The sequence below is a fragment of the Eurosta solidaginis genome, chromosome 3 (genome assembly GCF_040869045.1).
Source record: "Eurosta solidaginis isolate ZX-2024a chromosome 3, ASM4086904v1, whole genome shotgun sequence".
Classification (NCBI taxonomy): Eukaryota; Metazoa; Arthropoda; class Insecta; order Diptera; family Tephritidae; genus Eurosta; species Eurosta solidaginis.
In genome coordinates, this window is record NC_090321.1 from 195,294,639 (window position 1) to 195,317,536 (window position 22,898).

The following is a 22,898-nucleotide window of genomic DNA, read 5'->3' on the forward strand; positions in this document are numbered from 1 at the left end:
CGTGCAGGCTCCATCACCCTCGGGGTCCTGGATAGGAGTAGGGAGGATGGTGCCATCTCCCGAGAGGAGTGGCCGTGGGTCGCCAGCGCCATATCAGCGGCCTATATGACCGCTGTTATGGAGAGCCCAGGTACGCGGCCATGCTTCGAATACTCGGGGTGGTATCATGGTTTTAGACTGATTACTTGTGCTGACGAGCGGTCGGCCTGTATCTTTAAGAAAATAATTTCTTTGGTAGGGGAGGTCTGGAGGGGGGCCAGACTCGAGGCCGTGGAACGGAGGGATCTCCCTCTTCGACCGAGGGCTCGGGTGTGGTTGCCTGCCGGGCCATCTCAGCCGGAGAAAATACTCGAATTAATGCGTTACTGCAACCCGAACCTTCCGACGCATAACTGGAGGGTCCTCAGAGTAGAGGAGGCTGTTGGGCCACGTCGGCAAGTGCTGATTCTGCTAAACGCAGAGTCCACCGGTCCTCTCTCTGACACGAGGGGGTTATCTCCTATGGCCTCGAGCGTGTGGTTCTCAAAATCTACCACGCCGATTCCAGGGGAGATGGTTCCTCTCCCACAGAGACTGTTCGGGAGGTGGAGGCGTCCGCAGGGGAGCCAGTACCCATGGTTGTGGATGCTGACTCCGCTAATTTGGACAGCGAAAGCACTGTTGACGTCCCGTCAATAGCGGGATCTGTCATCAGTGCTAGTCGTCTGGCTGATAGGGCCGAGGAGGAGCTCCTGGCTTCCGAGGGCGAATCATCGATGGCGGGATCCGTCATCAGTGTAAGCTGTCTGTTGGGGGAGGAGGAGGATCTCCTAGTCTCCGAGGGCGAAGCCGCCAAGGATGGGGTGCAGAAGAAGAAGAGTGGTGTTGATGGAAATCCGTCAAATCAATCTTCAGCATTCTAAGGCGGCTTCCGCAAACTTGTTGCTCTGTCTTGAGAAAGGCGGAGTGGATATTGTCCTTGTCCAGGAGCCGTGGCTGAGTAGTAACGGCGGAAAAATTTCTGGATTAAGGACGGGAAAATTCAACACCTTGGTGCATGGGGAGGCAGGTAGGCCTAGATCCTGTGTGCTTATTAAAAAGGAATTTAAAGCTTTTATTCTCTCTAATTTCAGCAATGCTGACGTAACCACGGTCTGCCTCGAGCGAGGCAGTAACGAATTGTGGGTGGTCTCAGCGTATATGCCCCATGGGGACGTAACGGGACCACCGCCTGTGATACTGGGCGAAATCACCGCTGAAGCAAGGCGGAGAGGTGTTGGCGTAATCATAGGTGCCGATGCTAATGCACACCATAGCATATGGGGGAGCTCGGATACGAACACCAGAGGTGAGTCTTTATTTACTTTTATTGTAGATGAGGGACTTTGTATAAGTAATAGGGGGAATGACCCGACTTTTATTACTGCGGTAAGGGAGGAGGTCCTGGACCTCACCCTGGTTAGCAGAGAACTGGAAGATCGGATATCTGGATGGAGGGTTCTCAACGAGCACTCTTTCTCTGATCACCGATATATTCAGTTCTCGGTGAATGAAGAACGTCCCGGTAAAATATCTTTTAGGAACCCTAAAAGTACCAACTGGGACTTGTATTGTAGGGAGTTGGGAGAGCTATTGCCTAAGGCGCCTATCGTTGGTTCGGACCTGTCCGAATCTGAAATTGACGGTCTGGTGGAAAACTTCACCTTGGCAAGCAATAGCGCCTTTCAACAGTCCTGCCCACTGAAAACTTACAGGGGGAAGGGCAAGCCGCCCTGGTGGTCTGATTCCCTTGACGACCTAAGAGCGTCCAGTAGGCGGCTCTTTAATAGAGCCAGGAGGAGTAAGCTACCCTCGGACTGGGAGCTCTATAAGGTGAGTCTGGGGATTTATAAATATGAAATAAGGTTAGCCAAGCGAGATTCATGGCGAAGCTTCTGCGAAAACGTAGAGGGCTGCAATGAATCCGCGAGGCTTAGAAAAATACTCTCTAGGAATCCCGCCCCTCGGGGGTATCTGAGAGATGATGGTGGGGACTGGTCGATGAGTAGCGAGGAGTCCCTGAGACTTTTACTGGACAATCATTTTCCCGATGTCCCAGTTGCGCAGGGATCTTCGCTTGCGTGGTCGGCGGTTGCTGGCCATGCAGAAATGCCTGCCATCCCACTACGGGAAAGTCAAATATCCTGAGCTATAAATTCGTTCAAGCCCTATAAGTCACCCGGTCCGGATGTCATCATTCCTGCGCAACTTCAAAGGTCTTTAGGGATTTCCTGCCGCTGGTTGGCCATCATCTACACTAACTGCCTCAGACTTAACTATATCCCTAAGTCGTGGCACACGGTTAGGGTCATCTTCATTCCGAAGGCCGGCAGGGGCTCTCATGTGTCACCTAAGGATTTCAGGCCAATCAGTCTCTCGTCGTTTCTTCTTAAGACGTTTGAGCGGCTGATTGACCTGTACCTACGAGAAAGGATACCTGGGGGGTTACTGTCGGCTTCACAGCATGCGTACTGCAAAGGCAGATCGATGGAAACGGCTCTCCATTCGATTGTAAAGCAAATAGAGGGGTCTCTAGAACATAAAGAGTATGCTCTGGGTGCCTTTCTAGACATCGAGGGGGCTTTTAACAATGTTCTACCGGGGGCAATCGAAAGAGCTCTGGTGGGTTTAGGAGTCTAAGCGGCTCTGGTTGAATTTATTAGCAAACTTCTATGCGGCAGAATTGTCGCAGCGGAGTGGGGAGGAGCCATAATAAGGAGGAAGGTGTGCAGGGGCACGCCACAGGGAGGTGTCCTATCTCCTCTGCTCTGGGTTGTGGTAGTCAACGAGCTTCTTGTGGAGCTGGAAGCCATTGGCTGTCGGGTGGTTGCCTATGCAGATGACCTCGCTATCCTAGTCAGGGGCAAATTTCTGGGCACCCTGCGCGATGTTCTGCAGGGATACCTGGATACTGTGGCTAGGTGGGCTGAATCATGTGGAGTGGCGGTCAACCCGGGAAAAACAGAATTGGTTCTTTTTACAAGGAGATATAAGATACCCGACTTCAGAACTCCTTCGATTGGAGGGGTACCGTTGGTACTTACTGACAGGGTTAAATATTTGGGAATTGTTCTGGACAAGAAGCTGTCCTGGAGGCCCAATGTGGAAGATAGGGCCAGGAAGGCCGCGGTTGCCTTGTACTGTTGCAGGGGGGCTATCGGAAAGAGATGGGGGCTCTCGCCAGGAGTAGTACACTGGCTTTATGAGATGGTGGTCAAACCGATTCTGCTATATGGGGTGCTGGTCTGGTGGAAAGCACTGGACACGGCGAGCACCTCCAAAATGCTAGTGTCAGTGCAACGGACGGCGCTTATCGGTATCAGTGGCGCTATGAGAACAACACCTACCTTGGCACTGAATGTCATGCTGAATATACATCCAGTAGATATTGCGGGAAAGGCAGCCGCGGCCCGGTCGTTGGTCAGGCTTCGTGATATGGGTTATATGCTTTCTGATTTCGGACACTCTAGCCTTCTTACTAGTTTCGACTTTATCCCGGACAGGACGGACTATTGCATGCCGGTGGCCGCTCCCTATACAACCTTCACCCCAGTCATTCCCCCGAGGGAGGAGTGGAGAAGAGGAATTATCTGGGGCATGGGACCGGTTAACTTGTTCACGGATGGGTCGAAGTTGGACGGAAAGGTTGGCGGGGGGGTCTTTTGTCAAGAGCTAAATGTAAGCCGCAAGTTTAAGTTGGCTGATCACTGCAGTGTATTCCAAGCGGAAGTTGCTGCGATTAAGGATGCGGTGGATGAAATGCTATCCAGCGCTACTACGGTTAGGGAATTTAACATCTACTCTGATAGCCAAGCGGCTATAAAGGCCTTGAGCTCAACTACAGTGCGATCGAGGGTGGTCTGGGAGTGCCTGACCACACTTGCGATTGCATCGAATTATTTTACAATTAAGATTATCTGGGTCCCGGGCCATAGTGATATTCCGGGTAACTGTCAAGCGGATCTCTTAGCCCGAATCGGTACAACTAAACCGGATGAAGATGGCTGTAGGGATTTCGGGATTCCGCTAGCCACCTGTGGATTGCTCTTCCATAGCTGGGCCTCGAGTCAGCTCAGCAAACGTTGGGCGGACACTACGTCTTGTAGGATATCAAGATCTTTGTGGCCGAAAGTGGATGGCAGGAGGTCTGCTGAAATAATTGGGTTCACTAAGGCTCACCTATCAATGGTCATTGGGGTTTTGACAGGGCACTGTCCCATGGGTATCCATGCGGTACGTCTCAATATATTGGAAACTCCATCCTGCTGCAGCTGTATGGAGGATGATGAGGTGGAATCACCAAATCACTTTATGCTTGACTGCCCAGCTTTTGCCAGAACTAGGCGAAAGTATTTCGGTCGTGACTCACTTGGATCTCCCGAGGAGCTATCCAAGGTTGAGATCGGGATCATTCGGAACTTTATCGTTGCTACCCAACGATTCTCTAAGTAGTTATATCTACGTCACCGTTAGTTTAGTTTATTATATGTGGTATCACAACGGACCGTCATGTTGTCCAAGTGAGCTTCCTCTATCAGGGAAGCTACCACCCAACCTAACCTAACCTAAAATAAAAATACTACGGACAAGAAAGAGCTACGAAAAATTGTGATTTGGCAGACATTTATGTGATAGCTGAGATACCGAATAATAATTTTTTATGAACATTTTTTTTTACTATATTTATTATTAGTTCTTTTGTTTTTTCTGAATTTTTAAAAAAAACCTGTTGATTATATCTAACTTACTTTGGGAGTTTATAATTTTCTGAACAGCGTTTTTTTTTAATTTGTTAAACAACTTTTGAACCAAATTTTAGAAAAGAAAATCTTTCATTGATATTAGAGAAAAATTGCAAAGTTTACAAATTGCGATGGTTACTAGGACGTGTTTCTGAATTTTATTTCTTCATCAGCTAGCTTCTCAGGATATTGAACTCGAATCTCCAACATTCATACCAGTGTAAAGGCAGATGCCTTTAACCACTCAGCCATATGAATGTCCCGCTGATCGCTTTGCAATTGGTTTCCAAGTGTTGCCTTTGTTGTTATTCCTTTTTTATTCACTATTTAGGTACATATATTTCTACATGCTGTTTGATCCTAATGGCGTGGCATTTTTAGTGAAAAAAAAAAAATTTTCATGGAGAAAATTTTTATAATTTTCCTTAGAAATATTTAATTATTTCTTTAATTTTTTCAAAATAATTTTTGTTATTATATCGGCCTACTGATTTGTAAGATCGCGGGTTTGAATCGACCTCAAGGCCTAACAATAATTATTTTATCTTATTATTGTTATGATAAATTTTTTCCTCATTTAAAAAATTTTTTCATTTAAGAAAAAGTTTATCATAACAATCTGCGTGTAAAAGTGTAAGGCGCGATAACCTCCGAAAAGATTTTACACCGAGCTTCTCTTCCAATTTGCGTCGTGCCCCTTTTAATTTAGAAAACCTTTCTTCTAATTGAAAAACCTTGTTTCTAAAATGTTGATGTTGCTTTGTCCGCAGCGTGAACCCTGGAATACATGTCGCAGTGCTGTGAATACCACTTGGCAAGAACCGAGCAGAAGTAGAAATAATGAAGACAAACAAACAACCGCTGTGATAGTTGAATGGTTATAGCAGCGGCTCCAAAACGTTGCCGATGAAGGAATTTAGCAGTTCACGAAATGGATATATACAACGAGCTTTGGCAGTTGTCAAATTTTTTCTTTCTTCTATTCTAATTTAAAACTTTTTCAATAAAGGAAAAATGTATCATAATAATGATAAAATAATTATTGTTAGGACTTGAGCTCGATTCAAACCCGCGATCTTTTTTCCAAATATTTCGTCATTTTCGCAGTTACTAATTTTCCGCAGCGAATAAGCTCAAATTGATTCTGATTTGTTACACTTTTTTTTAAAAATATTTTTAAAGAAAAATAGAAATTTTTTTTTCAGTGAAATATAGTTGTAAATATTTTGTAAATATTTTCGTGATTTTCAGGCTGACGACAGAAAGGAAGCGAGAAACATTGCTTTAATAAAAATATAGAAAGCTATGAAAATTATTTATAATGGAAAATTCTAAATTCTGACAGTGCTAGAAACGTTTGAAGCTTGTAAAATATATATATGCAAATAAAAATTGCTTTTTACTAAACATATTGTTACGAATATTAGCAACACTAAGGGGTACTGCTATATCTAAGCCGATGCTAAGCAGCGCCTTGTACGCACATCCATAAATCAATCATTATGTATCTACATAAACGAATCAATCATTATGTCTCCACATATGTACGTACACGCAGCGCAGAAGAGATGCACAAACACATGCAGATATCTCATCTGAGATGCCCCCGAAAGTATGCAACTGTAATTGTGGAAGTGTCGCTCACAAATACGCGCGCATATGAGAAGCTATACACGTGCATCTGTAGTTATAATTATATGGCAGTAACTAAGTAAATTCTGGAAGCGCCTAGAAGATGCAACGAGGAAATCACAGAGTATAAAAGCATCAAAGGTAGAGGCGCTACAATTCAGTTTTCGATTAAGCACGCTATCTGTCGGGCAATAGTTGAGTTATTTATTGTGAAGTACTTTAATAAAGGCCATTTTGCATTACTGAAGAGTGGTGTTATTTATTCAACAGTTTAGTGATTCGAACCTTAGTAGAAGATTTGAAATAAGCGGAATTGCAGTAAATTCGTTACAATATGTAGCTTATAGCGAGCACTCTGCCGTCAGCCTAAGAATTTTTCTGAATTTGGAAAAAATTTGTATTGAAGATTTATTATTTGGCTGTTTGTACAGAATATTTTTGATATTGTCTTAATGCAAAAGAAAAGAAAAAAAATTCGGAAATTTTTGTACTGAATTTTTATTATTATTTAGTTTATGAGTAATAAATTTCCCGCTGCTAGCTAGGCAAAATCACCCACTGTGCAAGAGTCACAAGAAAATGGTATGCAAAATTTAACAACCAAATAGTAATTTTATGCACAAAAAGCACAAAGCTCATAAGCGCTTGAAAAATGCATAACACTAAGTAAAATAATAAAAAGAACAAGTAAGGAAGGCTAAGTTCCGGTGTAACCGAACATTACATACTCAGCTGCCAAATTACCGCTTGCAAAACTTTTAAAGTACCTTCTGTTAAAAGTGGGTGGTGTCACGCCCATTGTCCAAAGTGTTACTAATTTTCCATTCTGCGTAATAAGGTCAATCCACCTACCAAGTTTCATCGCTTTATCCGTCTTGGGTAATGAATTATTGCACTTTTTCGGTTTTTCGAAATTTTCGATATCCAAAAAGTGGGCGTGGTTATAGTCCCATCTCGTTCATTTTAAATAGCGATCTGGGATGAGTGCCCAGGAAGTTACATACCAAATTTCATTAAGTTACCTCAAAATTTACTCAAGTTATACTGTTTACGGACAGACGGACGGACGGACGTGGCTAAATGAATTTCTTTTTTCGCCCAAATCATTTTGATATATAGAAGTCTATATCTATCTCGATTAGTTTATGCCGTTACGGGGCAGCGTTATGCGAACAAAATTAATACACTCTGTGAGCTCTGCTCAGCTGAGTATAAAAAGGCGCAAGCAAAATGAGTGATGGGGAAATGGGCAGCGAAAGAAGAAGAAATACAAAATAAACAAGTAAGTAAGGCTAAGTTCGGGTGTAACCGAACCTTACATACTCAGTTGAGAGCTGTGGAGACAAAATAAGGGAAAATCACCATGTAGTAAAAAGAATCTAGGGTAACCCTGGAATGTTTGTATGACATGTGTATCAAATGGAAGGTATTAAAGAGTATTTTAAGAGGGAGTGGGCCATAGTTCTATAGATGGACGCCTTTTCGAGATATCGCCATAAAGGTGGACCAGGGGTGACTCTAGAATTTGTTTGTACGATATGTGTATCAAATGAAATGTGTTAATAAGTATTTTAGAAGGGAGTGGGCCTTAGTTCTATAGGTGGACGCCTTTTCGAGATATCGCCATAAAGGTGGACCAGGGGTGACTCTAGAATGCGTTTGTACAATATGGGTATCAAACGAAAGGTGTTAATGAGTATTTTAAAACGGAGTGGGCCTTATTTCTATAAGTGGACGCCTTTTCGAGATATCGCCATAAACGTGGACCAGGGGTGACTCTAGAATGCGTTTGTACAATATGGGTATCAAACAAAAGGTGTTAATGAGTATTTTAAAACGGAGTGGGCCTTATTTCTATGGGTGGACGCCTTTTCGAGATATCGCCATAAAGGTGGACCAGGGGTAACTCTGTAATGTGTTTGTACGATATGGGCATCAATTTAAAGACACTAATGAGGGTTTTAAAGGGAGTGGTGGTAGTTGTATATGTGAAGGCGTTTTCGAGATATCGACCAAAATGTGGACCAGGGTGATCCAGAACATCGTCTGTCGGGTACCGCTAATTTATTTATATATGTAATACCACGAACAGTATTCCTTCCAATATTCCAAGGGCTTTTGATTTCGCCCTGCAGAACTTTTTCATTTCCTTCTGGTAGGTGGCACACCCATTTTACAAAGTTTTTTTCTAAAGTTATATTTTGCTTCACAACATTGCCACAAGCTAGACACCACTCGACGAGACCTAAATAAATTGGAACAGTGCTTTCTTCTAAAAGTCGTGAATTTAGAAATAAAAGAATCCAACATTAACATAAAAACCATCACAACTACCGTGAAGCACATACAGGAAACGTTACAAAACAGACTCCAACAAATAGATTATGAAAACATTATGGAAAACCACAGACATTTCTCGAAAAAAATCACCACAAACACACAAGACAGACACAAAAGAAAACTACAGGCACAGATATCTAAGAATACGGTCAAGATTGGCATGATACTTAATGAAAAATGGTTTGTGAACAAGACAAGCGTCGAAGTCCCGCAAGAGTCACGTTGGCTATTATCGCTTGGGCAAAAATTCGCTATGCCGATATCAGGAAAAACATTTTGTCCAATCCAAATTGTTGCAGATTTGGAACAAGCCGTACAAAGCTTTGAGGACGACAGGGACAAAAATTCAGTAAGAAGCGAAATTGCAGCCAAAATAAACACTTTTCAGCAAAAAATAAGCAACAGTGCCAAAGAAAAGTTCATACTAAAAACGTCTGCAGACACCAAAAGTTTTCTAAGTAAATGTAGAGACGAAATTGTAATAACCAATGCCGACAAAGGAAATAAGACAGTTTTAATATACAGGGACGAATATGAACAAAAAATGAATGAGCTGCTAAATGACAGGAACACGTACAAAACTATTAGGAATGATCCCACGCAAAAATTACTGAGGAAGAACAACGACATTATAAATGACCTCTACAAACAGAACAGGCTCGATACAAAACAAAAATACCAACTGACTTCCTCGGCTGCTAACGCACCAAGACTGTACGGACTTCCGAAAATACACAAACCGCACACACCACTTAGACCGATTTGCTTATCTACGAATGTGCCATGCTATAAGCTATAAAAGGTCAGGCGAAGTATCTTAAAAAATATTATATCCGAAATCTCAACATAAAAAACTCTATGGAACTCAAAGAAAGTATTAAAAATCTCACAATAGAATAAGATGAAGTTTTGATCTCATTCGACGTAATATCCCTATTTACAAACATACCAATACATTTCGCAATACGTATTATAATGCAGAAATGGGATAAGTTGGAGAAATACACGAAAATAGATAAGAAAAAATTCCAGGCGATACTTGATTTCTGCTTGATAATAATTATTTCACATACAATAAAACTTTATATCAACAAATTTACGGAAAGCCAATGGGCAACCCACTATCTCCAACCATTGCAGATATCGTACTTGACAAAATTTTGGACGACAGCCTCGCTGAATTAAAAAGTAAAGACATATATGTCAAATACATATCCAAATATGTAGATGACATATTCGCTGTTGTAAAAACCAAAGACGTGGAAGACATATTGACAATTTTTAACGCACAGCATACCAAAATACAATTTACAAAAGAAATAGAACCAAACAACAGAATTACCTTCCTAGACGTGGAAATACATCGAAGAAATAAGAACTTGATTCTTAACTGGTATGCAAAGACGGTATCATCGGGTAGAATTATTAATTTCCATTCAAATCACCCATGGAAACAAAAAAATAAATACGGCAACCAGCCTAATAAGAAAAATATACCTCCTAAGCGATAATGAATTCACTGAAGAAAATAAGAAGATAATAAGAAGTATTCTATTTAAAAATAAGTACCCCAATAAGTTAATAGAAAAATTACTAAATAATACTACGAAAAAAATGAGCCAAGCTAATATTGCAAATGAGTTAACCGAAGCAAATACCAACAAAAAATTCATCGGCGTTACATATGTGCCAGGCCTAAACGGCAATCAAGCGCTAAGAAAAATAATGAAAAATGACGACATAAATTTTGCCTATAAACCGCACAATACCCTTCAAAAAACGCGAGTACTCCATAAATAATGTAAAGAATACTCCTTTGGGAGTATAGGAGTATTCCAAAACTAATCTGTATTCATACAAAAAATGTGCTCCAATTAACATTGCGATGTCCTAGGAGAGGAGTAGGTGATCCCACTCTCGCTTTGTTTGTGAGTATTCCATAGAGTACATACGTGAGAGTAATTTCCAAAGTACTTTCACTGCAGTACTCCATGGAGCACCCACAGAGGGTCATAGGCCACAGTACTAAAGAGGAATTGTATCGGAAAGAATTATCGGAGTGAATTTTATTTAAAATGAAAGAAAATGAAGAGGGGCAATACAACTTTTATATTTTTTACTACGAATATTCTTATGTTATTTAGCATTTGCGTGAATAAAGAAACTAATATTTCTCTATACTATAGTATGTGTATATAAAACCAGTGTGCGGTTGCATTTTATCAGAGTTGCCATAGTAAAATTTTATTATCAGTTATTTGTATGCAATATTTTACTTTTGGCAACTCTGTTCGATCGTCATCGTGTCTTGATCACGGTCCTTAAAAAACGAGCAATGATCGGCTGATAGTGGTCCGCAAACGCATTGCAAAGGAGTATCGTTAGAGTACTCCAACATGAAGAAAATGGAACACGTAATCCAAAAATTTTTGCAGGGTACACTAAGGAGAATCTTTACAAAAACAAAAGACAGGATAGACAAGGAACAGCAAAGCAACGTAGTCTACGAAATCCAATGCAAAGGCAACAACAACAATAACTGCAATAAGTGTTACATAGGCACAACAAAAAGGGCATTAGTATCGAGACTATACGAACATCAAATGGACGTGAAAAACAACAAAACAACAACAGCGCTTTCTCAACATCTGATAGAAAACGAACACACTGCTGATTTTGCGAACGCTAGGATTTTGGATGTTGAGAGAAGAGAAAAAAGACGGATGACACTGGAAAGTCTCCGAATTCAACAGCAACTCACAAACCTAATGAATTTTAAAGAAGACGTGGACAACACAAACAGCGCTTACACAGCTGTCATCAAACATGTAAACAAATAATAATATAAAAACAATATGTTTAATATTAAAATGTGATGTTTTTGTAATTTAAAAAATTAATTAAATTAATGTGAGTAAAGTTCCAAATGTTAATTTTTATGTCTATTGATTGTGCTGTATTCTTATATTTCATTTTGTGTTTTCATGTTTCTGTTTTTTAAAATAAATGTAGACCTTCCTGCTGATGACGCGAAAGCGCCGAAATGCATAGAGGGAAAAAGTAAAAACTTTTTGGTTTTTCTTTATTAATCTATCGGCCGAAGCAGCTCCTACCAAGCAAACATATTTTGCGTCGTCGTTCTCCGATTTTGCTAATTTTTATTAAGCATACATATAGTAATAAGAGTAACGTTCCTGCCAAATTTCATCATGATATCTTCAACGAATGCCAAATTACAGCTTGCAAAACTTCTAAATTACCTTCTTTTAAAAGTGGGCGGTGCCACGCCCATTGTCCAAAATTTTACTAGTTTTCTATTCTGCGTCATAAGTTCAACTCATCTACCAAGTTTCATCGCTTTATCCGTATTTGGTAATGAATTATCGCACTTTTTCGATTTTTCGATATTTTTGATATCGAAAAAGTGGGCGTGGTTATATTGTTCATTTTAAATAGCGATCTGAGATGAGTGCCCATGAACCTACATACCAAATTTCATCAAGATATCCCAAAATTTACTCAAGTTATCGTGTTAACGGACGGACGGACGGACATGGCTCAATCGAATTTTTTTTCGATACTGATGATTTTGATATATGGAAGTCTATATCTATCTCGATTCCTTTATACCTGTACAACCAACCGTTATCCAATCAAAGTTAATATACTCTGTGAGCTCTGCTCAACTGAGTATAATAACGGTGAAGCGCAGCATGAAAACGAGCACATAAATAATTTGATGACCTATTTATGGTAGTAAGTACTACATAGGTATGTAAACAAATAAATATTAAAAATGTTAAAATGTTATGCTGCCTACCTGCTAAGCTGCACTAAGTTGCAATGACTTGATCGCCCTCGGCTTCTCGTTGGTTCACTTGCCTTACTGGGGCGCACTTGTTGGCTTGACAACACTTTTTGGCTGTTAAAGGTTTTTAGGTGGATTTAATGTAGCGTCAAGTTGTTTTTGTTTGTATGCGAGGCTGATTGCGTTTTGAATGTAAACTGCAATTCAGCAAATAAGTCGTAAGCAGAGTTTTGAACTGAAACTTTTTTGTTAGTTTAATGCTTACTTTGTAAATATGTATATCACAGTAATGAATGTAAACTTCTTGAATTGAACCGATCAAATAAACTCAACGAAGTATTCGTAGATAACTGAAATACGAGTACACAACTGTTTTGTCTGAGATGCAAAGGAACTCTGAAAGGGTTATCAATGTTGTTCCGCTTCTAGAGCTACTTGAGTAGACGAAGACACATAACCAAGTTAATATCAAAGTTGATATGTTTGTGACGGTCGTTTGTATTGTTTATATTTATTTTTGTATTTTTATTTTATTTATTTTTTGATTTGATACGCTGTCTTGTCTGCCAACAATTTTGTGTACTTTTCGGATGCCTCCGTTGTCTTGCGAGATTTGTTACGCTTATCTCGCCAAGAACACTATTGTTATTGTTTTTGTAGATGATAAATTTAATTGGCGTTATTGCTGCCGGCTTGGGTTAACACCTAGCGTTAATAATAATGTGCAAGTACATGCATTTTTTAATAACACTGGGCAACATGTTTTCTTACGAGCTAGTACAATGGGATTTCGATTGAGATGGATTACAGACTTCTCGGCGCCGCTTTCACTCCTGGGACCACACTCAGCACTCATTTTCCCTCAAGGGAGAAACAGAGTCGGGAACTGATCCAGGACGGGAGTGTGGTGATTTCGTTCAATGATGAATACAGGCTGGAAGGAAGGGTTGTTGGTGGAGAGCTCTGTGCTAGCCGAAAATGTGTTCAGCCCGATCACGGTGGCGTGCAGTGGTGAACTGAATGCTTCTGACATTGGAAACTTTGGTATTCCGCTGGCCACTTGGTTTCTGATTCTGGGCAGGTGGCGTTCGCGTCAGCTTGTATACGTTCAGTTGACACCAACTCTTGTTGTATCGTGCTTTGTGATGAGGTTGTTGGCTCCAGGAGTGTGCTGAGTGGATGTGGTGTTGTTGGTGTGATACACTGAAATGCAAAACCCCGGTCCATCCGTCAAATAAGTGTAATAAATTCCGGCACACAAAACCTCATACTTATTCGACCGGACCCACATACCGCCATGCAGTACTAAAAATTAAACTGCCTTAAGCTCGAATACCCACAAAGTTTTGAAACATTGAGTTTTAGTTGATAGTTTGGATGTTTTCGAGCTAAACGAAACCCAGAATCAGATGCAGCTCGTTGAAATACATATAAAATACCAACCAAGAGGCGACCAAAATCCAAATCCGGTAGAAGGTTTGTGCGCTGGATATGGATCTGCCACGTAAAAAACCTTTACCAATGAAAAAATAGATAATAAACCTCGAATAACGGATCACTACATAGCAGCCCCCAGCAGGCGGTCGTCATGAGAAAGAACATATCTCATCCGATGTTTATTTTTTCCTTGGTAAGGGTTTATACGTGGCGAAGTGCACGCTAAGAGGACCAAATATTAAATCGGACCACTACCTTCTGGCAGCCAAGAGACGTACACGCTTCTGTATAGCGAAGAAAGTTTGCTGTCGAAAATATGCTTACAAAATAGGCGGCTCTTAATTACTCCATTAGGTTCGTATTAATCTTCACAATGTAGTCTAGCAGTGCGAGCACTTTCAGCGCTGTCGCACTGCCTCGATTACGGTGCCTATATGGCCACGCTCCGTATGGGCGCAACAACGCGTGGTATATAGAAGCGTTATCGTGACGCGAAGAAGGAAGCAAGAAGCCTTCTTAGAAGGGAAAATTATGACGCCGAACGGTGTGAGTTCGAAGATAAACTTTGAAATATGTATGTCGAGGAGCTTCAGATGATGCCAAAAGAGTAAGGTACGTAGAGAATGTGTTTTGCTAGATAGCCAGGGATAAGACGAAAATGAATCCCGACCGCTGTTGCAGAAAATAGGTGCCGGTGCCAGACTAAGACGTAGGGAGAATGGCAATATCCAGAACGGCGAGCTTCCCGCCAAGTATTTCAAACACGAATGCAAACCAATGGTAAAGATTATGCACCGGCTGCAATGCAAAAGATGGTCGAATCAACGGATCGCTCCAGAGTGCTATTTAATTGTGCTCTGTTCAATGCACAATAAGCCAGGTTATTGCCAACAAGTGGTATTTTGGACTGGGTAGGCAGCTGAGAAGTCCTCTCTTACTCACCTACTTAACCGCTCAAAAGCTCCACACGACGAGCAAAATCCACGCTATTTTAGACTCTCATCATACTTGTCCTGATGTATGTATCAGAATCAAGGACGGTGCAGAGAAAGGATGGGATGGCTTCTGAAGTATTCGAGAGAAATGTTTCATAAAATATTTATGGTCCTGTCCTTAATGACAACGCTGCATGTCTAAAGAGCTTTAATGGTGAGCTTTATGAGATTTACGCAGAAATGAACAGAACGCAACGAATAAAAGCCCAAAGGCTTAGCTGGCTAGGTCTTGTCATAAGACGCTCCGGCTCAGAAATTATACCTATCGGAAACAGTATTTGGCAGGGACAGGTAGAGGTAGACTTGATCTAGGTGCTCTCAATGACGTGAGTTAAAGCGAAAGCAGGACAGCGCAACGACCAAAATCGGTAAAACGGTTAATCGCTAGTTAAAGATAATAATGAAATACGCCCAGGACTATAAGTTTGTTTGGAAAAAATATTCTGAGGAATTTTAAAAAAATATCATCATTACTCTGTTGCAAATAAACTGTTGTACATTGTAATTGATAGCAAATAAACTTTTTGTTGCACAGTGTTACTTATATGCTTTAATGTTATTTGTAATGTTTATTTAGTAAATGCAAATTAAGTAAAATCATGCACTAAAGAAGTCACTATAGGGGGAGGTAAGGGGTGATAGGAGCTGTTTAATTTTACTTCACTCAACCCGTTTAGTTTATGAAACCGCCCTTTATAAAGTTGCAGTTGGACCATGGCGGAACTATACAAGGTGGCAGCACGGGACAGCTGATTATAAACTTTTTTTATTTGATTTGAGACATCAACTTCCGGCGCAGTACGATTTTGACATTTGTCCATCGAATTTACAAACTAAAGTACATGGAACTTTTATTTATGTTTGTAGGTATGTCACCATGCTGTGACCTTGTATCGTTCCGCCATGAGTTGGACGCTCATAAAATTTTTGTAAAAACACTTAACAAATAAGCACATTTTGTTTCAATACTTTTATTTTCTATTTTTAGCGCTCTTTTTCACTGATTTTGTAATTATTTTTTTTTGTTACTTTATTAGTTTAATAACACTGAACAATTTTTATAGTAATTTATATATTTTACTTGCACTTTGCCCTGGAAAACTTTGTTTAAATTTTTTGTCGTTTTTTATTTATTATTTAATTTAAAAGATTATGTTGTACTCTAACACAACAACAACCCTCTAAGAACACTATTAAAATTTTTAAGTATGTAAATTCTTAACAGTCGGCACATTCTTTTTATCTTTCCTTAAATATTTTGTTTTTTTCGTTCAATTCTCGTTTTTCCACTTTATTGTTGTTACTCGCATTCATGCAATAGCTTCGTAAAATTTTACGCGATTGCCTCAATCAAAGCATCGCTGCTGACTGTTTATCGTGAACGTTTACCAATTGCCGCCTGGTCATTCAGCCACTTGCTATGCATTCGTTGCCACTGTTACTTCCGCCTCTGCTGCTATCTTTGCTATTGTTGCTGCTATTGTTTGTGCTGTTATTTTCTGCCCATCATAGCCGGTTTGTTTTGTTTGCTACTTTGGTCTGTTAAATTCTTCCTATATTCTATAATACATTGAGAAGTCTGTTAATGTTAAGAGCGCGCTTTTTTACTAATGCCAATGAAAATGTCAAATGTGCATTCGTATGTGAGTGAGTGAGCTTTTACAGCTACGCATGTACATAAATGTGTTAAAAAAAACTTACATATCCACGGTTGCCACATTTCTTTATTTGGGACAAAAATTCATTGAAAAAGGACAAACATTCCAGAAAAGGTTCAACCTTTTTATTCTATATTGGTATACAAAAAATGTGTTTAACAATAGCCGTGTTTTTAACATGTATGTTCAAATAAATTTGCGACTAAAAAATAACGCTCATCGACAATTACACGGGGTAGTGGTGTATGGAGAACTAGTGGAGACACAAACCTTTTCGGTTACAGTATAAAACTCATACTAAAATTGAAAGTGGAGACACACACTTTTTAGTACTCATTTTTGTAAGTGTATATAAAAGTATGCACTTAGCAGTCCATATAAAGTTTAAGTACATATGTATGTATGTATATTCGCGTAAGATAAACACAGCTTATATGTGCTTGTGTTAAAAAGCTCCATTTATTCAAAATATAAAAATTAAGTTTATTTTACCATAATCATATAGCTACATCTTGTCAGTCCTGCGCATATATTGACCTATCCTAATAGAAAGTTATGTTGCCAAAAAGGGGGGGGGGGTTAATTATTTAATGTGTTTTCTGTTTGCAATTACTTGAAATTACTTGAATCGCAAACTATAATATAGTTTCATTTTCTTGAGTTTCCCTTCTTTAGGTGCGTTCTGAAGAAATTATCTTATATATTATTTCTAATTGCTGTTTTTATTTACAGGTCCCTTTTTCGCTCTTATTTGGAATCCAAATCTATAAATAAAGTTTTGGTTGTAAAGCGAGCTTTAATGCTATTAGCGAGCTTTGGGCATTATTAGTCGTCTTGCTTTTGTTAGCTATATTTTATTAAAATTAATTTGTAAAAAATAAACGATTGTGACCACACACAAAGAAATCTATTTGTACTATGGCACTACTGTGAATATTTGATTAGAACTAACACTGTATTACCGGGAGTTGCTAACATTCGCCAGATGGCAGCGCAAGCGCATGTATGTTTATAGATGTCTGATTGATAGAACAGCTGATTTCTGTCGATATTTGATTTGATTTGATACTTTTATATTTGTTGCGCAAGATGCGCACGGGTCCGGCTGGTTTTTATTTATTAAGAAATTTTAAGATGTAAACAAAATTAGCTAGTTGAAAGTGCAGTACTTGCTCTGAGTGGGACTTTACATTATGCGCCACATATATGCCTGTTAAATTGCGAAAAAGCCATCATTTACTAGCACCATGTAACTTCGAGAGTGCATTTTCAGGTATGTATGGATGTATATATGTATATTCATTTCATATCAGCTTTACAGGCATACGTATTTAGGCGTGTTTATGTAGGCGATAGTTGTTTCGATTATACCTTGTAAATCTCTTCAAAGCCTTTTCTCCCGAGTGCGATTTGAATTCGAAGTCCTACGATGGTTGACCCGACAGCATTCTTTCCAGGAAGTAGACCAGGAACCGATCTACTCGAACAAATTTGGTATATAGGTAGCCCATTGCCTAGGTTAGTATTTACGATACTTTTTTCCGGGAAGTGGGACAGGGACCGGCCAAATTCTATTTGTGGTTCGATTTGCCTGAAATTTGGGATGTAGGTATCCGTTTTTATCATAAGCCACTGATAACTGATGTTCTGATTCAGTAATTACCGAAAGATGCCGTGCCGGTGGACGTAGTTTTAAAATAATAACATGCGATTAATTTGCAAATTTATGTTATATTTAATGTAGAAAATAAATTAAATGTAGGAAGTAAATATTTATTTATATCAATTTTAAAATTTAAACTGATATTTACTGAGCTTTTTTGATCTAATGAAAACCACGCTCTAGAGGCACAAGTATATCTGCTCAAAATTCTTTATTTATTTTACTAAGCTCAACTAATAACAAGAATCTATTACGAAATGTGTATTAAAAGAGATGGAAATATCTAACCACCGAAACAAGATCTTTTTTCCTGATAAGTCTGTTGTTTCATCAACAATTAGCGAAACGGTTTTTGCTCTTAGATCTGATACTATTTTTTCACTATTTTATAATGCTTTGTTTTCTAAGTTATCTGCCAGCTAGGTTGTCTTTGTTTTTCCCTATTTTAATTTTGAGCAAATTTTGAATCTGTGCAACATAGGGTTAGCATAAGTGGTTATAAATGCAGTAAAGTAAATGCAAGTTAATATCTGGATAAGTGAAATTCTATTTAGTGGAATTCTATTAAGAGATAACTCAACCAACCAAATGTTGTGGGCAGTATGATGAATTTTTACTGCAAACAAAAATAAAGGAAAGTATAAAAATTGCGGCTACCTGCTCAAAAAGTACCAATATTTAAAAAATGCGCCAGAGGGCCAAGCGGGTTTGAAGATAGCCATTTTTGGTACAAAGTGGCAAACATGTTCATAGCTGCAAAAGTGCTTTTGTATTTAAGCTTTTAAGGGGAGATCAAAAATATGCATAAGCATAGTTGAGAGACCCTATTAAGATAAGTTAATGTAGGATAACAGCGGAAAGTGGAGCTAGTTTTCATGTTGGTGTGACGCTAGGTCATTTGCTAAAGCCTACTAAACAGTCAATAAAGTACTGTTCAAGGCTCGAATCGTAACATCCGATCACGGATCGGTAACCATACGAAAAAAAATTACGTGATACGTCAGACGTATAAACAAAATGCGATTGTAACATACTGTAACGAATTTGCCTGCAAATCCTCTTATTTGTCCTTCTGCTAAGTTCGAATCACTAAACTGTTGAATAAATAACTCCAATATTGAATAACGGAAAAATTGCCTTTATTAGACTACTTTGAACAACACTTATACTTCACAACTGTTATCGTGTTTAAATCAAACTCAAGTCAGACTACTGCGCTTTTGCCGCTTTTATACTCTTTTCTGCATCGTTGGGATATTCCAGATGTTTCTCCTTGTAGAATGTTCTACTTGTTTACCCTAGTAATTGAGCTAGATATATGTATACCTATTTGTAGTTTATAGAATCACACATAGGCATATGCATGTATATATGTGAGTAATACTTTGACTGTTGACTAACTATATACATCTGTGTGTGAGTTATCTCTTCGCTGCCTTGTATACGTACATGGTACATATGTGTAGACGCAATTATTCTTCGTTTATGTAGATACATAATGATTGAATTATTGATGTGAATTCATATCACTGCTTAGCATCGGCTTAGAGATAGCAGCACCCCTTAGTTTTCTAATATTCGTAACAATACGATAGCGAGCGGAACGTAATTTATTTTCAATTCACAAAAATTTTTACGATCCACATTAGATTGGATTGTATTTTTAGCTCACAATAGATTTTTAACTGTGAAATTGGTTGCAAAAATTTTATGAAAAATAAAGTAAATAATTACGATGGATCCAATTTTATTGTTTTGTTTGAGCTCAAGTGATAGCGAAGGCGATGAAAAAATTGTCCGGAGGCGGCTAAGAGAACGCAGTAATCCGTTGGACTTATCGAACAAAGCGTAAACATGTCATTGATGTATTATTTCTTTGTAACAAAAAATTTTTTTTAGATTCTTGAAGAGATTTTGCTTAACTAAAGAAGCTTTTAGTTACCGTCTGGAGAAATTAAATTTGAAGCAAGCCGATGCCAAAGCGGTTCCTCCAATTTTGCAATTGACAGTAACGCTTTCACTTCGTGCTAGCGGCGGCTACCAGCACAATGTCGGTAGTGACTATTTAGTAGGAATGTGCCAGAGCACTGTCTCGAAGTTGACATCACATGTCGTTGCCGAGATGGAGAGGAAGCTGTGTGCGGAATTTATATGATTTGAACCAGATGACTCCCAAAGCTGTAAAGAATGGTTCGTGGAAAAATATAAAATACCTGGAGGTAAATTTAAGAATAATTGTTGTGAAATTACAGAATATAGTTATTAATTTTTTAGTGATTGGATGTGTGGACGGTACACATATTTGTTTACAAAAACCTATAGCTAACGAACACATGTACTTCAACCGTATAGGGTACCACAGCATCAACGCTATGATTGTAGGTTTCTATTAAAAATTTTTATTAAACATTTTTAAAACAATTATAAATATTCTCAGATATGTGATCACACCTACAAAATATTGGCAATCAACTGTCAATACGATGTTGCGGCTCACGATTCCTTCGTTTGGAAACAATCCGATCAGAGAAGGGATTTGGAGGATGAATTTCAACAGAACAGGCATCGAAATTCCTGGCTTTTAGGTAAAGTTATTGGGTGCAGCGAACTTTTTTGTACCAATAATTAATTTATACATTTACATAGGAGATTCTGGCTACCCACTTGAGCCGTGGTTAATAACCCCATACAGAACCACATCAGACGGTTCAGGTCAACAGTATTTTAATGACATTCACTCTAAAGGAAGGTGTATTATTGAGAGAACAATTGGCATTCTCAAAGGGCGCTGGATGATTTTAGGATATGACAAAAGAGGAAGATATCGTCCTGCGAAAATGGCAAGATTTGCAAATGTTTCTGCTGCATTACATAACATTTGCATTAAATTTAAGATGCATTATGAACCGTCAAATCTTCACTCCGAAGATCATATTCTAGAAATTGAGACAGGCGAAACAAACCAACTTACCAATATAGGAAAATCGATAAGAGATCAAATAAAACGTTCACTTTTAAGGGTGTCCTAAGCAACGATATGTTCCTAAATAGCTTCAAATTAAGCATGGCAGTATTTAAATAAATGAAATTATTTATTAAATTCAATATTCTCTTTCTTTATACTCAGTTGAGCAGAGCTCACAGAGTATATTAAGTTTTATTGGATAACGGTTGGTTGTACAGGTATAAAGAAATCGAGATAGATATAGAATTCCATATATCAAAATCATCAGGATCGAAAAAAATTTGATTGAGCCATGTCCGTCCGTCCGTCCGTTAACACTATAACTTGAGTAAATTTTAAGGTATCTTGATGAAATTTGGTATGTTAGTTCGTGAGAACTTATCTCAGATCGCTATTTAAAATGAACGATATCGGACTATAACCACGCCCACTTTTTCGATATCGAAAATTTCGAAAAACCGAAAAAGTGCAATAATTCATTACCAAAGACAGATAAAGCGATGAAATTTGGTAGGTGAGTTGAACTTATGACGCAGAATAGAAAACTAGTAAAATTTTGGACAATGGGCGTTGCACCGCCCACTTTTAAAAGAAGGTAATTTAAAATTTTGCAAGGTGTAATTTGGCAGTCGTAGAAGATATCATGATGAAATTTGGCAGGAACGTTACTCCTATTACTATATGTACGCTTAATAAAAACTAGCAAAATCGAAGAAGGACCACGCCCAAAAAATTTAATATCTTTACAGTATATAAGTAAATTATGTCAATATTCAACTCCAGTAATGATATGGTGCAACAAAATACAAAAATAAAAGAAAATTTCAAAATGGGCGTGTCTCCGCCCTTTTTCATTTAATTTGTCTAGGATACTTTTAATGCCATAAGTCGAACAAAAATTTACCAATCCTTTTGAAATTTGATAGGGTCATAAACTATATGACGCTAACCGTTTTCTGTGAAAATGGGCAAAATCGGTTGAAGCCACGCCCAGTTTTTATACACAGTCGTCCGTCTGTCCTTCCGCATGGCCGTTAACACGATAACTAGAGCAAAAATCGACATATCTTTACTGAACTTAGTTCACATAATTATCTGAATGCACTTTATCTTGGTATAAAAAATGAACGAAATCCGACTATGACCACGCCCACTTTTTCGATATTGAGAATTACGAAAAATGAAAAAAATGCCATAATTCTATACCAAATACGAAAAAAGGGATGAAACATGGTAATTGGATTGGTTTATTGACGCGAAATATAACTTTAGAAAAAACTTTGTAAAATGGTTGTGACAGCTACCATATTAAGTAGAAGAAAATGAAAAACTTCTGCAGGGCGAAATAAAGAACCCTTGGAATCTTGGCAGGTATTACATATATAAATAAATTAGCGGTATCCAACAGATGATGTTCTGGGACACCCTGGTCCACATTTTGGTCGATATCTGGAAAACGCCTTCACATATACAACTGCCACCACTCCCTTTTAAAACTCTCATTAATACCTTTAATTTGATACCAATATTGTACAAACGCATTCTAGAATCACCCCTGGTCCACCTTCATGGCGATATCTCGAAACAACTAACACCACTCCCTTTTAAAATCCTCATTAATACCTTTAATTTGATACCCA

At 38.7% G+C, this 22,898-nt stretch overlaps 1 protein-coding gene across 5 annotated transcripts in view; it reads right to left on the bottom strand.

The window, feature by feature from the left end:
• Orai (calcium release-activated calcium channel protein orai) overlaps positions 1–16,347 on the bottom strand; it is a 274,407-nt gene extending 258,060 nt beyond the window's left edge. For 2 of the 5 annotated variants that reach the window (XM_067774456.1, XM_067774451.1), the window contains exons 1-2: positions 15,942–16,347; positions 12,553–13,245 (exon numbers count right to left, since the gene is read on the bottom strand). The gene's annotated coding sequence lies outside the window, so the exon portion shown is untranslated. Of the gene's footprint in view, positions 1–12,552; positions 13,250–15,941 lie in introns of those variants that run through there. The other 3 variants (XM_067774454.1, XM_067774453.1, XM_067774452.1) reach the window with 3 other exon arrangements.
• Between the last annotated feature and the right edge of the window lie 6,551 nt (positions 16,348–22,898).